Here is a 20,857-nt window from a genome sequence, read left to right as displayed (position 1 = left end):
ATAAATTCAGTCAGGTTCATAATTCATTAGTGTGAATTAAGGTCACTAAAGTAATTGAAGCAATATAGGGTACATGTAATACAAACTTATATGTTGCATGTTTTAAACTTTCACTTGACCTCATGCACTTCAGGTCATTCCTTCAGCTAGGTACTCCTCCTGACCAACAATCCTGGTTCAAGATCTGTAGATTTCTGGGAGCTGCACAGTATTAAATAACCTTCACTATGGTCGCTTTCAGGAGTGATGTGTTTAGTACACATCCTGTTACTGATATAAACGTTCTGGTTTTACCAATGTGTGGTCAAGAGCTTGTCCGTCACTAAGCCCTGGTATGGACAAAAGTTTGCTATGTAGATTGTGCCTTATCTGACTCACTTTCCACTTTCTAATGTCATCTAATGTTTGTAAGAAATACACTTTATTACAAAACCCTGTACATACATTGTTTACTGATATTGATGGATGACGTGATCTTGATAAAATAGTGAAAACATGTTGTACTTTGACTAAAGGGACGTTTTTGTACATGACAGGAGACTAATACACATGTCAATTTAAGAAACACCAAAAAATCATTGTTTCAACTATACTTTGTAATTCTATTAGACAAAACGCTGATCATCTAGCTTCAAACTTCCCTCTCTCTTGCCGAAATAACCAATCAATGATTAATGCAATTGTCAATTCACAGTCTTAAAAAAGATTATGACTCATTATGAGATTAAGGTTAAATCATTCCCTAAATAAAAACCCAGCTCAATGCAGAAGTACTTGATTAATGTGAAGCTTGACTCACTTCTAGTCCAGTGTACACACTTGCAGAACTCCACTTCTCTCGTTGATCTGGAGCTTTGTCAATCCAGTGAAATTTCCCCATGTGTGGACAATAAAGGATTATCTTATCTTAAATGCTTTGGTTTTCTTCTGCTCTTGTCCATCCTGGAGAGCAAAAATAATCCACAATCTCTGAAACTCCCATAAATCATTGCTGCCGGCGTCATTAGTTTCAGTGCAAAAACCCGCCATCACTGCCAGAGCTCAATATAAATATCATGAAATACTCTATAGATCCCCCCCCTGCAAATAGTTTGAACTAGAATAAATGTTAATATGGCAAAATGTTTTTTCAACAATTTAGTTTAATTTTCCATTTTTCCTCAGTCTTTTCCATTTCGGCGCAAAAAAAAATCCATCTCTGCCCATTCCTTTCCCTTTCTCTGTCTGTGAATGCTCGTCTCCAGGCCTTTGTGGAGACGTATTGGATCAGGAAGTGACCTTAACCTGTGTTAAGTGTCAATCAATAAGCATTCAACAGACATAAGGAGTGTGCCTTTTCACACCCTCATATCCCTCCACCTCACCCACCATACATCACGCACTCACTGGAACCTTCATTGACCAAAAGCACAGTTTGATGGCTTGAACTGCTCCCAATGAGCTCATATCAGCTGCTTTGACACAGATGAGATGATGACAAGTCCTCTGGGGTTTCCATCTTGGATCACACACTGTAAAAATGATATTTAAGCTGGTGTGAAATCTGAATCTACATTGTTAAGCTTGTTTTAAAGTAACTGTTTTCATTTAGTTCAAACCTGCTTGTCTCCATATTTGTCTGGCATTTATTTCATTATTGTTCAGAAAATCCCTTGAAAAACATGAGTTATTACAGTGAGCAGTGGTGATGGGCAATACCACAGATACTGATAAGTAATTAAGGTTAAAGTACACTTTATTATCCCTGTAGCCTGAAGGGGAAATGTGTCCCAACAGCCAGACGCCGTGTTTGTGGGTCAGGTTGTTGAGGACCCTGCCTCCAATCCACAATACATCCCCTACAAACCCCTCACAGGAGAGGGGCCCACGTTGTCCCTGAGGAGGTGTTCCAGACACGTCTCACTGGGAGGAGGCCTCGGGGAAGACCCAGGACATGCTGGAGGGACTCCTGTCTCTTGGCTGGCCTCTGCATCCTTCCGGAAGAGCTGGAGGAAGTGCGTGTGGAGAGTGAAGTTTGGGCCTCCCAGATTCGACTGCGGCCCCTGTGACCCAGCCCCGGATATGTGGAAGAAGAGGGAAATGTGTCCTCTGCATTTGACTTCCTGTCAGTGCAGCGCCCTGGGACCAGGCTTGGTCCAGACTATTGCAAGCAGACAATCGCGATATTGATTCCATACAACACCAGTGAATTTCATATTAAATTGCATTGAAACTTCTCCACAATAAAGAATTTTACCTTTTACGTATTACATTTTATCATAATTTTCTCACCACCCCTGTTTGAACTGAGCAGGTACGCTCTCTAATAACTACATGTTAATTAGCCTTTATAAAGCATGGACATGCTTACCCCACTGATATATATTTATGCTTGGAATAACAATATATAATAGTAATAACATACTCTTCAAACAATAATACTGAACTACATTAAGTCAATTAATTAGTCAACACTGTCCTTTTCCCCACGGCTAAAGAAAACTGAATCCTCTCCGTTGGACATTTTGCACTTTCCCGTTGTAAGTGACACGCTCGTTGGGAGAAATAATGCCAGGTCAATTTGGGGTAACCCTGTGTGTTGCACGCGGCTGCAGGGTGCCTAATCACCCTGACTGCAGCGGCACCCAGGGGACCTCTTCGCACCCGTCCAAGTGTCATCCTGTCCGGGCTTCTGTCTTGTTTTGGCAATGAGACGGCCTCGGCGCTGGACTGTGGATGGGCGAGCGAACACGCGCCCATTTAAGATGGACGTTTCGAGAGACGTGAGCGGACAGGCAAACAAACGGCCAGCGCTGTGGACGTAGATGTCAGACTCGGGCCGCTGACACCTGCAGGACTGACTGAGGGAACAGAGAGGTGATGGGTGCCACTCACTCCATAAATGGGCCATCAGCGGAGTGACAGGTCGGTGCTGTGCCGGCTGCTAGCGTGTGCCCAATGAGGAGAGAGCAGACTGCGTGGCTTAGAGCGGGATATTGTGCCAGGGCCAGTGTTGGTGTGCTCTGGAGCTTTAAGTATGGGACGCAACTCTTGACATGTTTTAATGGAATAGGGCTGCACATTATGAGACAACTGGGATATTAGATAATGACTTTTGTACACCATTTTGGCACAGTAAGCACAAACATTTTAATCCCCATGCTTACAATTAAAGGATATCTACTATTCAGTACCAGTCTAAACCAGACGGATCATTTTTCAAAAGGCTTTTTCTTACACATTGAATACACATTTATATGCATTTTGTTTAAGTAAACCTTCAAATCACAGAATGTAGAACAAGAAACACCAATTTGAATGAATTTTTTAACAGATACCTCTGGGGCATACTTTAGGCCGCAGGGAATAAGGCCAAAACAAAAAATGGTTGACACAAACTGAGACAGGACCGACCTAATCTCTGGCATCAGTGAAATTGGCTTCTTTTATGAACACTGGACTAAATGGGATTTTTATGTAAAAAATGTGCTGTAGGAATTTTAAATGCTGTATACATGTTTAAACCCGTGTTCTGTTCTGTGCTTTATGTGTTTGTATGTGTTTTGAAAAACTGGCTTATATATTGCCCAGTGTATGATGGTTTTAACTTTAACTTTCTATTTCCATGGAATTAGATGGTGATTTGAATTCTAGAGGAAAGTACACTGTGTCAATTTAAAATAATAAGTGAGTGCATTCACTTTAAGTTTGGTCTAAAATCATGAAAAGCTCTTTAAGCTTAGGCCTAAAACAAAATTAAATATTTTATGCTCACTGACTGTGGAAGCACCGGGCCGAGGCAATTATACACTTTCATATAATGCTGTAAACAGTTACATATTGTCCTCATAGGGCCAATGGTTGAAATAAAGTATGTGCTTGTATTTAATTTTCGCAGCCAACACTTTTGGCTGGTGAGCAGTAGATTAGTGTCCGACTGACAGAGATAGGAGTTCCCGTCAGTGATAAATCGTGGCCGGGACAGCGATCCTATTTCCTCTTGTTCATACATGAGCAGTTTTATTGGATTTGACCCTGATAAATAAATGGACTGCCACATACATGGTTAAGCCTGTCCTGAGCAGACACTTAGCAGCAGCAGTCTGTGTACGCACCACTGACCCTTTGACCACAATCCAGCGCATCAGTGTACGCTCATGCAAACTGAAATATCGTGTCAAGCCTTAAGTATAACATGTGACATTTAATATAAAACAAAAGACACATCTTTTAAATTCAATTGTGCATTTTTATTATAGACAATGTGAGACACTGGTATTGATGAAAATCTGGAAACACTTTAAAATAAGGTTCCTTGGTAAACTATTTACAAGGTGTTGATAAGCACTAGTTTGTTTAAAGGCACAAGTCTTTAGATGTCTTATACTATCTTATTATAAGCCATTAACAAAAACATGTGTGTTAATAAACCACGCACAAAAAGAGCCTTATGATAAATGCTAGTAAATGTGTTATTAGTGATTATAACTAAATTAATGCATTATAAATAGTTCACTAACAAACCTTAATCCAGAGAGACACCAGAAATCTTGGGCGGGGAAGTATTTATTCAATTATTTTATTATTAGTAACTAGGTATATTATGTGTATTATATGTATTTACAAAAGCTTTAATCTTATTGAATACACAAAAGTATCGAAAGACTGAAAATTACTCCAGATGTGTTAAATTTGCATGTTCTTCCTGCGTATATGTAGGTTCCCCTTGGGTTCAGGTTGGGTTGGCCCATACACGTCATATCAACTCAAGACCTGACAATTAGGAGGTACAACTTGATATAACGACACATAAAGTTTTACCTAACTTGAGAAATCACATGAAATATTTACTATGAATATATGGAAGCATTCACCTGTAACCGCTTTGCCTTGTCTTTGCAGGTAGTTCCAGTTTAAATTATGCCTGTGGTGTCCTGCGTGTCCACTCCACACTGGCCCCTCTGCTCTGAGCTCACCTCCATTAAGTTAGTATGCAGATGTATGCTTATAAGGGCCATTGATTGGGGCCAGAGAGCTGTTTTTAAGGCCCCGTGACCGTGATGAGGAGCGAAGGCTTGGCACGACCTGTCTGGGCCTAACTCAATACAGTGTCACTTTACAGCACGGCTCAATCACTTAGACCCAGACTGGAGCGGGAGAATGTCCGCCAGAGTCATGTGATCAGTGACCTCTGTAAGCCACCCTGCTGCATTCCACTGGTGATGGAAGGTGAGGTGAGGTAAGATGGTCTTTATTGTCCTCGGAGGGAAATCTGTCTGCGGCACGATGGCCAGCACTCATGTCTCAAACAAAAAGGAGTTTGCCTGTTTCTCACCTTGTCTGGGTGTGTCTTGCCCAAGGACACAATGGCAGTATGCACCTGTGAGAGTGAGAGGGGCTGTAAATCTGACCATTCCACCAATTGCTGGGAGAGAGAGTCATACTGCACATCTTCAAATCAATGGGCAAAGCCTCACTGCGCAAAATTCAGCCTAAGAATAAACTGAAAGGAAGTCATTTGTTCAATTACAGGCATTTTTATTGCAAAAAAAAATCATGAAAAACCCTTACTGTGACGGGGGCTTGTGTGTCCACAGACCTGACTCATACATTTTCTGGTGCACACCACCTGCTTTGTTCTATGGAGATGTTCTTACTTTGCCTTAAACATTCCAAAGAATGGCATGAACTCTCAATGGAGAATGTTGTAATGTTTGGTTTGAACTTTCTCTCTCACTGGAGTCGTGCAGGTGTGGAATCTTACGTGGTGCCACTAAGAGACTGTTTAAGTTGGCCCGGGTCAGGGATTGTTTGATGGCAGCCGAAGCAGTAGAGCAGCTTCTGGAAAGTGACGGGCTGTCATGGTCACACAAACAAGCCTCTGTTGCAGCTCTTTGAGGAGCTGTCGTGACTTTATTCACAAATCACAAGAAGCCCAAAACCTGAGACAAATCCTCCAGCTCACGAAGGCCAATGAACATCATGACTCAGAATGCTGCACTCCACGGCTTTAAAACAACTCTTGGGGTGCTTTTATATGAGTTTTTCTTCAGATTACTGGTGCACCTCAGGCTGTGTGAGGAGAGGTTTGAGCGTTATAGTGAGTTTAGCGAGAGTTTTCTGTACATGGAGAGAGCAGGAGTGGAGGTGGCATTCTCTGTCTCTCCTCCAGCTCTCGGCTTCTCCTCAAAGTTTACAGCAGTCACTCTGTCCGTCACAGAGCAGAAACGTGTCTGTTCTTACACAGAGGTGCAAAAAGCATGTGTTTTCAATCGCACGCCTTGTGTATACAAAGAAAATAATGGAGGCGCTTATTTGGCAATGCAACACATTTTCCCGGGGTGCGTTGGCCTAGATGCAATGTCCGCTCAGCTAACACCAACTAAACACTTCCTGTGGCTCTTTTAAACTAGCACCAAGCAATGAAAAGCTGCAGAAAGAGCCCTTAAAAATGACAATGTAGAGAGAAAAGTCTCCGGTCCAGAGCGGCAGTTCAGCTAATGTTATATGTGCAAAATATTCACTGAAATTATTTGAAATACATTTTTCAACATAACATTTAAAAGAATGGCTTCAAAGTGGCATCAAACCATAGGCCTTTAAACCATAGGCCCGTGGGGCGGTTTGAAAATCGCCCCTGAGATCTATAGAAAAGAAATGGGAATTTTTAGCCAATCAAATCCCAATAAAAAGTGACTAGGTCACTATGGAAAATGCCATAGGAAAATAATCCTTCAGTGCCCATTTCAACTTAGCAGGTACTTCACGGAGCTATGCCGTTTACACTAGAGACACAGACATGTGTGCGCGCCGTACGCGGAAGTGCCACACGCCTTGTTTTCCGTGTCTACTTCTTAAAACTGCATCTGTGTACAAAATGTATGTCCAAAATGATTTGACTGTGAATAAAAACTTTACTCGTGTTGAAGTGAAAGCGGCTGATTTCATATGAATCTGAGTTTTTTGGTTTTGTTTATTACCTGGATAAAGCCTAACGCTAAGCAACAAGTATCGCTTAACTTCTATTCATAAAAAATATGGTTTGGTTATTAGAAAACCCATGAAAGAATGCTATAAATTACATGTCTTTAAGAACAACTTTCCATACAGCAATAATGTCTGTCATGATTAAATATAAAAATTACTAATGCCACTAATGTTTTATGAAACAGGTACCAACAATTGTTTGTGTTTTTATTTCCTCTTAATGTAGTAATTGCTACTATGCACAATAAGGTATAGTATCACTAAGATTTTTGTTTTGCTCTTTACAATCTGATATTTTATAAAGTGTAAAATGTAATTTTATGTCAAATGTATTTTCTCACAAATGATATCTACCTCTAAGTTATTGTATTATCATTACCAGAAGTGGAAATAAAGTGTGTTTACTTAATTAATTCAGTTGGAAATGTGTATTTAAAATATGTATTTATAGGGCCAATGTAAAATATTCAATTTTGGACATAAAAAAAAAACACGGTCATGTCAAATAGCCCCCCTATACTGGTGACGTTTCTGTGGAAAACAGACATGGATCCCTTTAGAACTGAATAAGTAAAAGATTGAGAGAAACGGGAATGCATTTTGGGCACATTATGAATTTAGAACAGCTTTTTTAGACGAGGAAGTGACGCAAGGTGGACCACCAACCCACAGCTTATCAGCTCTCATCCCAAACAAACAAGTTTACAATTAGATGAACTGTTTTACAATTAGGTGCAGACAGAATGCAGCGGTCTAGTTTTGTCACAATGTACACTCTATGAGGAGAAAAACAAAAAAAGAAGAGAATGGTTGGGCAATGCAGCTTTAAACACATGTGCATTTTTAAAACTCTGAAGTGAATGCCAGGTGTAGAGCATGTGTCTTCAACGTGTGACCTGGACCCTGTGTCTCTGGACCCCGCTTGACTAAGTCCTTGTTTGCTTTGATTTGGACCAGAGCAGTCAGACGCAGCTGTCCAGTTAATGTGGCTCTTGTCCCACACACACACAGACATGTCATATTTCAGCTTTTGTACAGGATCCATTCACCAGTGTGAAATCAGACTGTCACTTCAGCACTTCCACTGACAGCAGCTCTTTTAGAGGAGTCAAGGTGCCCTTCACAAACCCACCACAAATCCACTCTGGTCAGGACTGGAGTTTGTGTCAGTTCAACATCACACAGTTTAATGCACTTTTGGATTTAATAAAACCAGAGTGGGGCTGATCTGTGAAAATGAGTCGTGCTCCTTGTAAACTAGTCTTGTGCTTATTTACTGGATAGTTTTCCTCTGGGCACTCTAGTTTAACCTAAAACATGTACATTGGGCAATCCTCCAGAGAAGGTAGTCCTGTTTGCCCCAGTCGCATTTGAAGGATGGGTCAAATATGTCAAAAATTATGAAATTTCCCCATGTGGGACAATAAAGGATTATCTTATCTTATCTTATCTTAAATGCAGAGAGGAGAGTAATGAAGTATAACTTAACCTAGACGAATGAACCAAATCCTTAAATTATAACATTTCTAACGATTTCAATGATACAAAATTCTTGGTAAGCATTGTATATACCAGAATCGTAATCCGATTTTTTTTATTGCCATTGACGGTGAACAAAATTCCCAAACATAAGAACTTCTTTCAGCGCTAAGGTGCAGCATACAACAATGAATAATAATAATTGCAAAGTATATCAACTCAAATGAGGCATGCATCAATTAATAATTTTAATCAATAACTTAGTCTCAGTTTACACATAGTCGGAAATTATTGGTTTGAACAAAAGTGACTGGTGTTTATAAGTGTTCATGAGTCAGTGGCAGAGTTAAATAAACTGTTCTTATGGCGGGAGGTTTTGGTCCGGATGGACCTTAGCCTCCTACCTGAGGGGAGTGGCCTCCTGCCTGAGGGGAGTGGCCTACTGCCTGAGGGGAGTGGCCTCCTGCCTGAGGGGAGTTGCTCAAATAGTCATCATCCAGGGTGAGAAGGGTCGGCTGTGATCCGACCTGCTCGTCCCAGAGCCCTGGAGACGTACAGGTCCTGCAGAGATGGAAGTCTGCAGCTGATCACCTTCTCTGCAGAGGCACAATGCGCTGTAGTCTCTGTTTGTTCCTGGCTGTGGCTCCAGCGTACCACACAGTGATGGAGGAGGTGAGGATGGATTCAATGATGGCCGTGTAGAACTGCACCATCAGGGGGACTGTGGGGCTGTGACTTTCCTGAACTCCACGATCATCTTCACTGTCTTCTGGACATTGAACTCCAGGTTGTTACCAGCCGGTCCACCTCCCTCCTGTAGACGGACTCATCCCCGTCCGAGATGAGCCTGATGAGGGTGGTGTCTTCCGCAAACTTGATCAGTTTTACAAAGTTATTGCCAGAGGTGCAGCTGTTTGTGTACAGGAGTAGAGCAGAGGAGAAAGTACACAGCCCTGTGGAGCTCCTGTGCTGATAGTCCGAGTGTCTGAGACATTCTTTCCCATCTGCACGCACTGCCTCCGATCCGTCAGGAAGTCAGTGATCCACCTGCAGGTGGAGCTAGGCACAGCAGGGAGGATGGTGTTGAATGCAGAGCTGAAGTCCACAAACAGGATCCTGGCATAAGTTCCCAGCGAGTCCAGATGCTGCAAGATGAAGTGGAGTGCCAGGTTGATGGCGTCGTCCACAGACCTGTTGGCTCTGTAGGTGAACTGCAGGGGGTCCAGCAGGGGGTCCAGCAGGGGGGAGGTGAAGAACTTGAGTTAGGGCAAGATTAGGCACAAAAATGACTTCACAACTACATGATACCCCTACTATTGACCATTGGTTAACCATTATTAATGACAAGACAATACTTTACAAAGATGTTTTGGAATCATAGGGTTAGGGTTAGCCTGTCCATATTTGCAACGGGTATGATTGACAGCCAGATTAAACTATCTGGAAATAAATACAATAAGAAATAAATACAAGGTCCGTTCATGTAAAAACAGGGGCAGTTTACAAGTAAGAAAAAGAAATGGGACAGATTTCTGCAGAATCAACATGCTAAGCACTACACTAAAATGTGACATAAAAGAAGTTATTTTTTGTTTTGAATGATACAAGGTTATTTGAAAAAAATGTCTTCCGCATTTTAGAGACACAAGCTAAAAATTTGCAGCTGTGATTGTCTCATCTCAAAAAAAAAGAAAAATGAAAAAGGCCTGGACTGGTCAATCCCAACCCAATCGTTCAATGTAAACCCACCCTAAAACATCCAAATGTAAAACCCCTTAAAATTAACATAATTTCAAGGAGGTCGGAGATAACCTCAAACATATTTGGAAGTTAAAAAAAACAAATTCTGGTTCATCTAAATATTTTTGTTATTTGATTCACAACAATGAGCATTAAAGATGAAAAAACACGCACAGATGTTTTGGACATAGTATTTGACCTGGCCCCAGAAGACATTACTTTATGGAAACATGAAGAGAAGTTCCAATTTATCCAGAAATCTGATTTGAAACCACTATGTACCACTTGTAGTTTCATTCCTAATCAAAATAAAGATACATATTCTTATTAGGTATTTCTTTTTTGCAGTGTGGCTCATACCCCATGATGCAGTCTGTTCTATACGTTGGCTGTCCTGGAGGAGTTTTCAGACCATCAGTAATGCACGCTCTGACCCACATTGGCTTGTCTTGTTACCGCGGTTATATAACAACAAGTGTGACTGTGGCCCATATGATGAGGAAAATACTTCCAATCCAGATTTTCTGTGGACTATTTAATGTCTGTTCACTTCCATAACCTACTTTTGATAACTTTTGTCTCTCAAGGCATTTAGATAAGTATGTCCTGATAACATATACATTCTGCAATGTCTGAAATGTCCATAGGGAATACCTCATTAATAGTGAATTCCCAATAATGTTCAGATATATTATGTATAATGCGGTGTCTAATCACCTTATTCAGGAACTTGCCATGGGTGCCATCAGTAATTGTGCCCCTCCTTCCAGTAATATTTTGCATAGAGCTGACGATCTCACCAGCAAAAAAGTTCTACACAGACTTCAAAGCCATTTTCAAGCCGCCCAGAGAAACAGAGTGCATTGTTGTTGTGTAGGTGCAACCATCGGCCTGCACCGTGACCCCAGTCAGACATTGGCCTGTAGGTAAACCTATCTTGAAACAGATGATTGTGCCCAATAAATAAATGCATCCAAACTAAGACAACTCGAACCCAGATAAATATACTTACCTTGAGTAATTTTAACTCCAATGGTCCTTGCTTTTTGCAGTGTAATGTGGGCTGACAGCTCACACACTGGCGCCTCATTCACAGTGACACGTAGATTAGGCCCTGTAATCCCCAGTCTCCTCCACGCATCCATCAGGCACCAACACAGAATGAATTGAAATGTTAATGGAGGGGAAGAGGCCTTTCTTAATTGCTCAGTGCTAGATTAAGACAAGATCATTTATGAAGAGAAATTAAATCAAGATGGTGCTTTGAGTGTACCGGGGTCGTAAAGGACTAGTGATTTACACACTGAGCTAACAGGGCCTGACAGTGCGGGCAATGCTACAGCAGGAACATAATCAGTTAGCAATACGTACTCAAGCAAAGTTTTTGCATTACATTTGTTTGTTAACATGACTACAACATGAATACTTGATTTGAGTAGTCATAGTAAGTAAGTAAATACTTTAGTTTGTTGAAAGTTGATTAAAACATTATCATGGCATGTTAGCAAGCAGGTTATAGCCACGTTTCCACTGGCCCTGATCCCCTAGACCGGTTTGCCAAGGAACGCTTTGGTATGGTTCTTTTAATATTGGTGTATTTTCATCCTCTGGGCCTGGCTCTGGGTCCAAAAGCTCAGTAGGCAGTTGATGTCATCAAAATAAAATAATGACTTTGTCAATAAATAAATTCCAATCTGAGTCTCATTTCCTCATGGCGTGGACAGTCGATTAGTCCTTCCACATGTCAATCATCCCTTTCATCCTTCTACACAGCTGCAGCCTCGTTCTGGCTTGTCCCAGGATAGCAGCACGTTTCCCTGGCTGTGCATGCGTGGTTGATATGCCGGTGTGTGTTTAGCGAGTTCCTTCAATTACAGGCTGAAGGACGGCAGAGGAAGACTGTGTTTGAGCTCAGAAGAGGTGGAAATCTGCGGAGACGAGAGATGCGATGTGATCTGTCGCGCTAATAAACAAACGCACGTGTAGCAGCGGATTATGTTAGATACATTTTTCAACTGATGCTAACGTGCACTAGTTTTGTTAAGTCTGTTGGTTCAACATATACAGTCAATTACTGGAAATACAGCGGTATATCACAAGATCAAGTCAGCCTTTGGTGAGAAATGATTATTTTCTGCTTATATCTGCTTCTTGCCATTTTGTTTTCTCCTGAGTTTGCGTTCTCTCACCCAATGATCTTGCTCAGAAGTGTACTGAGAGCCAAGGCGGGGTGTGTAAAGTGGAATCATGCCTTATAACTTTAACCTCACAGCAAAGTTCTAAGGTTTGTTTCCTGGACTGGCATGTGACTCTTCTGTGTTGATTTTACTTGTTCTACCTGTGATATTTCTGGATACTCCTCTGAACATCTGGAGATGACATGTCACTTGGCACTGCACTCAAGTATCCACAGTACTGGTTGAAGGATGGGTCAAATACAATCCTGGATTACATCTGTTTGCAATCACCCTTTTGCACCCGTGTAGACCTGGGCCTGCTGCCTGTCTACATGATGTTCACTCTGAACTTTAGCCCAGACTAAACCAGGACTGGATATGTAGCATTGCACGCATCTCTACAAGTTATATTATAATGACATTTGTTAGTTTTGTTGTAATCACATTCTTTTGTTTCTGGTGTAGCTTTTGTTTTAGTAAGGCCGTGCCCAGTTTTGCATCCTTTCGTGTGTCAGTATTATTATTATTTTTTTGGATGCTTTGGGAGAAAAAAGGAACAGCATTTCATTCAGATTATTTAAGTTAATATTAATAAAATGCAGTAAAAAAGATGAAAATTAAGATTAATTTCATGGAGTTTATAGATATTCTCTTTTCCACCATGTCAAGTATGTCAAGATCACAAAGAAACTATGATTTACACGCTAAATTGCATGGCCTGCAGTGTGCGTGTTATGTTAGCAGTAAGATAATTAGTTAACAATATGTACTCTACCAAAGTTCACAGTATTTGTCTTTTTTATCCCCAAAAATGAAATATCTGAGGTGGCAGAAAAATAAAAGACATGTTTTGAGTTCTCCCGGATGTGTCGAGGAAAAACACTTAAAGGGGCGCTTTGATCTGGGGTTTTAATTAGCTCCTATCCCCCTCTAGTATTCCTCTCTTCTGTATTTGCAAGAAAGCTCATGAACAATGCTCACAACCAAGCCCCCTTTTGCCTACATCAGCATTTTACTCAACTTTTCCTCTTAACTTGTTATTTTTTCGTCTTTACTTCTTAAAGTGTCCCCTTTCCTCCCTCCTTGGCGGAGCGGCAGTGACTCCAGCGCTTCCCCTCAAAATCCGCCTGCGTGCATCCCCTTTAAGACACAACGTGGACACTCGATGAATTTATCATGTTTTGAATCAATATTCATTTCAGGGCTCTCGTGATGGCAAATCAATGGCGGATGTGCTAAGAGAGTCTTTGCATGTTGAGCGTGGTGTCGGGGAGGCGTGATGAGGTGAGGTTAGTGGTGCCAGCAGGGAGGCCCGCACTCACTCATTATCTCCCCACAATTAGACCCTCTCGCTGGGCCACCCTCGGCTGGGAGAGGGGGTGTGTGTGCTGGGGAGTTGGACGTGGCCCGCTGGTTCATTATAGAGAGGAGGAGCGCGGGGTAAATGTGGCTCACTGATCAGACCTAATGGACTCACGGCTCTTCTGTCACTGTCACGGGAGTCAGGCTGAGGGGGGGAGTGGCCACGGGCGATCTGCGGATGGACTTTGGACCATTCAGGCGGACGTGTGGTGCAAAATCCACTTTTAAGAGCTTTTAAACATATCATACTTGTTTGTCTGATTCAAACATCTGATTCAAACATGTTCCTTTTTGTAAATTATTTATGATCAAATTGTTAGGTTTCAATTTTCCAAAACCTATAATAATGAACCATGTGTGTCGTTATAGATTAAAATTGTATAGCAGACATACAATGATATGTTTATAAATTAAAAGTATTACTGATATTGATATTGATATTGAAGGGGAATCTAAATATGTTAACCATTACTATATTGTATAATCATTATAATTATATTCATTTTACGAAACTGTATTAAAAGTATAACCAACTATATTCATTTTAGACTGTGTTACACTTGGGTTAACTCCTTATGCGCACAACACATAGTCTATTGTCCCATTTGAGACACTCACTGCTCCTTTTGAGACATTCTCTGATAAGGACGAACACCTTCCCGGAGCTGCAGACTTCAAGGCCACAGACGTGCGAAAGAGCTCATGGAAGAATACTGGAAGGAGGCGTCAACCGTCATATTCTGCCTAATATCTGAATGTTATAAATATAACGCAGAGCAGGGATTTCGGCGCGTCCGGACTACGCCCGCGTAAGTCGCCGGTCATATTTGCATAGGGACAGATTTGGTAAGCGCTCTGCTATCTGTATTATTCTTGTACACGGCAGGGATTAAACATCTGATTGATTTTAACTTGCTGATTCAAGCCTTTTCTTTCATAAACGAGCACGCCAACAATATTGATATTGATATTGAGAATGCATGTCTTGTCAGGTACACTGGAGCAGGTTGAGCAACTTTTGCAGCCACAACTGTCCTGGGGCAGATTCAAGTATGTTTGGTTCCAACCATAATGAAACAATTTTCAATTCAGTTCTTGAACCTTTAGAGAAGGGTACACTTGTCTTTACCAACAGAGCAACTGCCAAAACAACACACAACTTAAACTAATTCTGTTATTATGGTGTGTTTCCACGTGTTTCATGCAAAGCAGTCCTGCATGATAAAGACATGAGGCATCCGTACCCACACGTTCAAATCGTCCCTTTGGCAGCTATTAGGCCAGAGGGCACTACCTGGCACCCAGTCAGAACAGAAGCTAATACTAACAAACCCCTAAGCATCATTTAAGTGATTACACTGTGGAAAACTCACCCAAACTGGAAGAGCCAGGACAGAAAGGCAGTGAAAAGTGTGTGCACCAAGTGTGGACTGGCAGCACAAGTTTTGTCTTTGACTCGCTCCCTGTGGGCCCTCTTACCCCCTAGAGGGGCTGTTGTTTAGGGTTGCACAGCCTCCTAGGCCTTGATGAATTTCTCTCCGTCAACAAATTAAGAGTTTCTATTGTTGCTGTGACAACAAGGCATAGTGGTCGCCGTGGGGAGCACCATGGAGACCAGTGACAGAACTCCACAATTCTCCTAATCATCCGGAGCTGTCAGGAAGCACCTGGTCTGACACCTCGGCTTAAAACCTGTCTCCCAGGCATACGATAATTACAAGTGCCAGCAGAGGAAAAAGAAGCGCACCAGCCAGGAGAGAGGTAGAGAGAATACTTTCTTATAAGACTGGTGCTGCTCCACTTTTTTGGGGGGGACAAGTTGCCATTGAAGTGGTGGAAGTGTTCAAAGTGTGGAGTGCAGTGGAGTGCAGGTGGCGTCTGGGGTGTCTCCCTCTCCCCTACAGAGGGAAGCTGGGAGGGGGTCCCTAGATAGCGCTGAGGGGGACAGCTGAGGGACCGAGCTGTCACCGGGCCGCGCTCAAGTGTTTGACTGGTCCGCTACAAATGTTCCACGGATTGCACCACATTTTGGGTTTGGGGAAAGATTTTTTTTTTTTTTTCGCCTGCCGCCTATTATTATTTTAGAAAAGTTACACTACAGTTACAGAAGCCAGTGCGGATGTGAGGGTAAATAGAAAAATCTGTACAAAACAATATCGCTGGAGACAAAATTCCGGGTGCTGACATGTCAAAGCATTTCTATTTCTGACAAAAAGCAGTTCACGGCGGGCACATGTCAACGTTGCCCGCTTTCTCCCGCAGACTTTAACAATGAGAGAAAATGTTTGGGGGAGAATCAAAGACGCCCAGAACCACAACGGATGGAAAGACGCTTTTATCAGTTTGGCTTTCATTACAAGCGCTCGTTTCTGCAGCAGCGGGGGCACTCCTTCAGAAAAACACCCCTGTCATCACCGCACGCGGGGGGCTAAATTATTCAAATACCTTAATTCTTCCTCGTCCATCCTGAACTACCCGCTCTTTCTCCCCTCTCTGCCACTCATAATTTGTCTTTTCATTGTTGCCAATTCCGAGGCAATCCCCCTTCTATTAATGACGCCAACTGTTCTAAACGGTTGTGCGAGAGAGGAAAGGGAAGAAAAGGGAGGGCACGTAAGGAAGGCCCAAGAAGACAAATCTCCAATTTTACAAGCGGAAATAAACGCATGATAAACTGACTACCTCGCTGCCTCTTCCTTCTGGCACGCCGCTATTGTTACCAGTCCCCGCTTTTATTAACTGTTTAAGCGTACATATGTGCCTTTATTTGCCTGTCACTAGTAAGCATATTTGGGAAGATTATAAAATATAGTTACATCTGTTTTCCCATGCGCGGAGGCCTTCTCCAATGCATAAACCACCGGAATTTATTTTGCCACTACGCAAATCAATTACATCATATATTTTTACGGCCGTGCCTTTGTATTGGCGAGTGGCGAGCGCTCTAAAAAACACTTTCTTTTTGTATCGACGGAATGAAAAGTATAATAAAAGTGAATACATCAGCAAGGGGGACAGTGATGAGTTAGCAGAACGGCACTTAGGATATTGTTGTCGGTCTTTTATGTGCTCTCCGGAGAGATGCTACACCTAAGAAAATGTTCGGAAAATCATATTTGAATCATGAATATTTCAAAGATGAGAAATTATTTATTCAGGCGCATCAATTGGCATTATCAAGCGGAGGATTGTCAATATTCCATCATGGGAGAACTATGTAAAGTTATTGTAGAAGCTGTCTTTTAAGGCTGAGTGTGTATGTTTATGATTTGGCGATATGAGCCTATAATGCCAGATCTGATGCGCAGTTATGTTTGTGTTTTTCAGGCTCAAATAATGACGGAATGATCTGCGTATTTAACGTTTATTTACAAATGCCGGACTCTGACCTTGCGTGAATAAATTGGCATGATAAATGAATACATTTGCTCCATGTTGAAGGATGTGGAATCAATGCAGTTGCTTCATTAAGATCTTTACTTACTGCGTACATTTACTGTCCAAATTAAAGGGCACGTATTATGCTTTTTTAAATTTTTCCCCAGGTTTACAGTATTCAACAATAACATAAGTAGATCCTCATTTTACATTTTGATTATTGCAAACTGCAATATAGATCTAAAACGGCTTCAAAATGGAAACAAGTTCATTGACTTCCTGTTCAAAATAAGCCCCGCCTCTTCATAGTGACGTTTCACTGCAACAAGCAACAGATTGTAATTTACATGTTTTTATTTCTGGACAGTGATGCTTTTTAACTTGATGTGTTTAACTTGGAGTATTAATCTTTCACATAAATACAATAAATTACAGGGAAACATGACTTTTCTAAGCATTTGTGTCAATACAGTCAAGACAATACAGTTACTCAAACATGCAGGACTTTAAATATGTTAATAATGACAGAAAACTTCAAGACACATACTTTTTTATGAGACAAGGTTATTAGAGTTGCAATGCTCAAACAAGATAAGATTAACATTTCTTTTAATAAATGAAACAAATGAAATAAAAATCACTCACTCCAACATTCAAATTCCCTTTACTGCACCGCTGCGTGTTATTGTTTTAAGTCCATCAAATCAGATAACCATCACTGATAAATATAGAGGCCACATGGGGGCGTCGACCAGGACCAGAATAAGTAAACAGGCCCGGTCCGGGGCAGCGCCGGGCAGACGCGGCTGGGTTAAGCTGCGCGGATGGAACTACTGCCCTGCTATCTTTAAATGAGCACTCCCATGTGAAGGTGTGGATTAGCCAAATTTAATCCCTCATCAAACAGACAATAACAGCGCGGCCCTAATCCCTCCGCAGTCGCGCGATTAGCCTCCGCTCGCTCTCACGCCTCGGCTGTGGTCAGTGTGCAATGGCCCGTCCAGCTCTCCTCTGCGATGACCTCTGCGTGAAACTTACACACTCAACATGGGCAAGATTTTGGCCGTCTTAGAAATTTGAATTTGGTGAATTTCAGTTCAAATTGCGAGGCTATAATTTATGGAATTGCAATGAATAATTCTAGGAGTTTATTTTACCTTACAGTAGGTCCTCTCCTCTTACTGGAGAACTGCTGCAGGTGATGATGTTTCAGCTGCGACAGAGTATTTAAACCCGACTGATGCAGTGAGCGGCTTCTCATTTCTGAAACAAACGTGTGGAAAGACAAATCCCGTGGTCATGGAAAAGATGTCAGTGTGTTTGAGAAGGGTCGAATCATCAACATCAAGCAGAGAAAACATCTAATGAGAAGCAGAGACTAATGTACCACAGATCTGAACCCAGTGAGAGTGTTTGGAGCTGGAGAAGGCTTTGTGCAGTGGTCACTCTCTTTGTGCAGTGGTCACTCTCTTTGTGTAGTGGTCACTCTCTTTGTGCAGTGGTCACTCTCTTTGTGCAGTGGTCACACTCTTTGTGCAGTGGTCACTCTCTTTGTGCAGTGGTCACTCTCTTTGTGCAGTGGTCACTCTCTTTGTGTAGTGGTCACACTCTTTGTGCAGTGGTCACTCTCTTTGTGCAGTGGTCACTCTCTTTGTGTAGTGGTCACACTCTTTGTGCAGTGGTCACTCTCTTTGTGCAGTGGTCACACTCTATGTGCAGTGGTCACTCTCTATGTGCAGTGGTCACTCTCTTTGTGCAGTGGTCACACTCTATGTGCAGTGGTCACACTCTTTGTGCAGTGGTCACACTCTTTGTGCAGTGGTCACACTCTTTGTGCAGTGGTCACTCTCTTTGTGCAGTGGTCACTCTCTATGTGCAGTGGTCACTCTCTTTGTGCAGTGGTCACACTCTTTGTGCAGTGGTCACTCTCTTTGTGCAGTGGTCACTCTCTTTGTGCAGTGGTCACACTCTTTGTGCAGTGGTCACTCTCTTTGTGCAGTGGTCACTCTCTTTGTGCAGTGGTCACTCTATGTGCAGTGGTCACTATCTATGTGCAGTGGTCACTCTCTTTGTGAAGTGGTCACTCTCTATGTGCAGTGGTCACTCTCTTTGTGCAGTGGTCACTCTCTTTGTGCAGTGGTCACTCTCTTTGTGCAGTGGTCACTCTCTATGTGCAGTGGTCACTCTCTATGTGCAGTGGTCACTCTCTTTGTGCAGTGGTCACTCTCTATGTGCAGTGGTCACTCTCTATGTGCAGTGCTCACTCTCTATGTGCAGTGCTCACTCTCTATGTGCAGTGCTCACTCTCTTTGTGTAGTGGTCACTCTCTTTGTGCAGTGGTCCCTCTCTTTGTGCAGTGGTCACTCTCTTTGTGCAGTGGTCACTCTCTATGTGCAGTGGTCACTCTCTTTGTGCAGTGGTCACTCTCTATGTGCAGTGGTCACTCTCTATGTGCAGTGGTCACTCTCTTTGTGTAGTGGTCACTCTCTATGTGCAGTGGTCACTCTCTTTGTGTAGTGGTCACTCTCTATGTGCAGTGGTCACTCTCTATGTGCAGTGGTCACTCTCTTTGTGCAGTGCTCACTCTCTATGTGCAGTGGTCACTCTCTTTGTGCAGTGGTCACTCTCTATGTGCAGTGGTCACTCTCTATGTGCAGTGGTCACTCTCTTTGTGTAGTGGTCACTCTCTATGTGCAGTGGTCACTCTCTATGTGCAGTGGTCACTCTCTTTGTGTAGTGGTCACGCTCTTTGTGCAGTGGTCCCTCTCTTTGTGCAGTGGTCACTCTCTTTGTGCAGTGGTCACTCTCTCCATCATCAAGACAAGATTAACTGTGACAAATAATGCAACAGTGGATGGAAATAAATATTTTAATTTGGAAGAAGCTTATTGAAACTATGCGTGCTGTAATCAAAGCTAAAAGTGGTCCTACCAAATATTAGATAATGTGCCTTTTTCTGACCAGGCAGTGAATTTATGCATTAAGTCATTTAATAAAAATAAATAAAAGAAATAAATAATGTATACAAAAATACTATTACTATTTTACCAGTATTCAGACACTTACTATTTTCTTCCATTTAAAGTTGTGTTCATTGGCATTATTAGCAAAAGATGCTTTTGTAAAGTTTTTACCATCAGGAGGGCCTCAAGCTGCATCACTTTAGATAAATGAAATGAAAGAATAATAGCTAGATTGATAAAAGAGTAAAAATAAATCATCAGTTGCTGACCTAACTTTCTGAGATGTTTGGCTTTGTTTTTCAGGCCTGCATTGTCCTTAATTTATAATGTGAATTTTACACAACAGCAATACTGAAGGTGATCTTGAAAGAGAGGTTCACAGACACACACAACATTTATATAATCCCAAACCTACTACAGTCAAGCTCCTTCCATCATTTTAGTAAAACAATCATTACCACATCCACTCGCATCTTAACTGCAATCGCACAATAACTCATACAAAAATATTCCCTTAAATTCCATAATTAAAGGTCATCATAGACTGGCTGTAATTGCCTGAACGTGCCAGTGCCCTGGAGTAAACAAATATGTTCATCAAGCAAATAAAGGATTACCTGGCAACAGCGGTCCGTCTGATCCAAGAGGGAACTGGAAGGCGAGATGCAAAAAAACCCACAACATAGAACAGAGACGCGAGCGGCCCAAAGTGCTGACACGGCCTGTTCTGCGCCGACTTCTTCCCTCTGATAAAACATAAATAGCCGGCACGCTTTGGGAATATATATTTAA

Source organism: Eucyclogobius newberryi, unplaced genomic scaffold (genome assembly GCF_026437365.1).
Source record: "Eucyclogobius newberryi isolate DKJ021-1_F unplaced genomic scaffold, fEucNew1.0.hap1 SCAF_7, whole genome shotgun sequence".
NCBI classification, from domain to species: Eukaryota; Metazoa; Chordata; class Actinopteri; order Gobiiformes; family Gobiidae; genus Eucyclogobius; species Eucyclogobius newberryi.
This window is presented reverse-complemented; position numbering follows the sequence as displayed.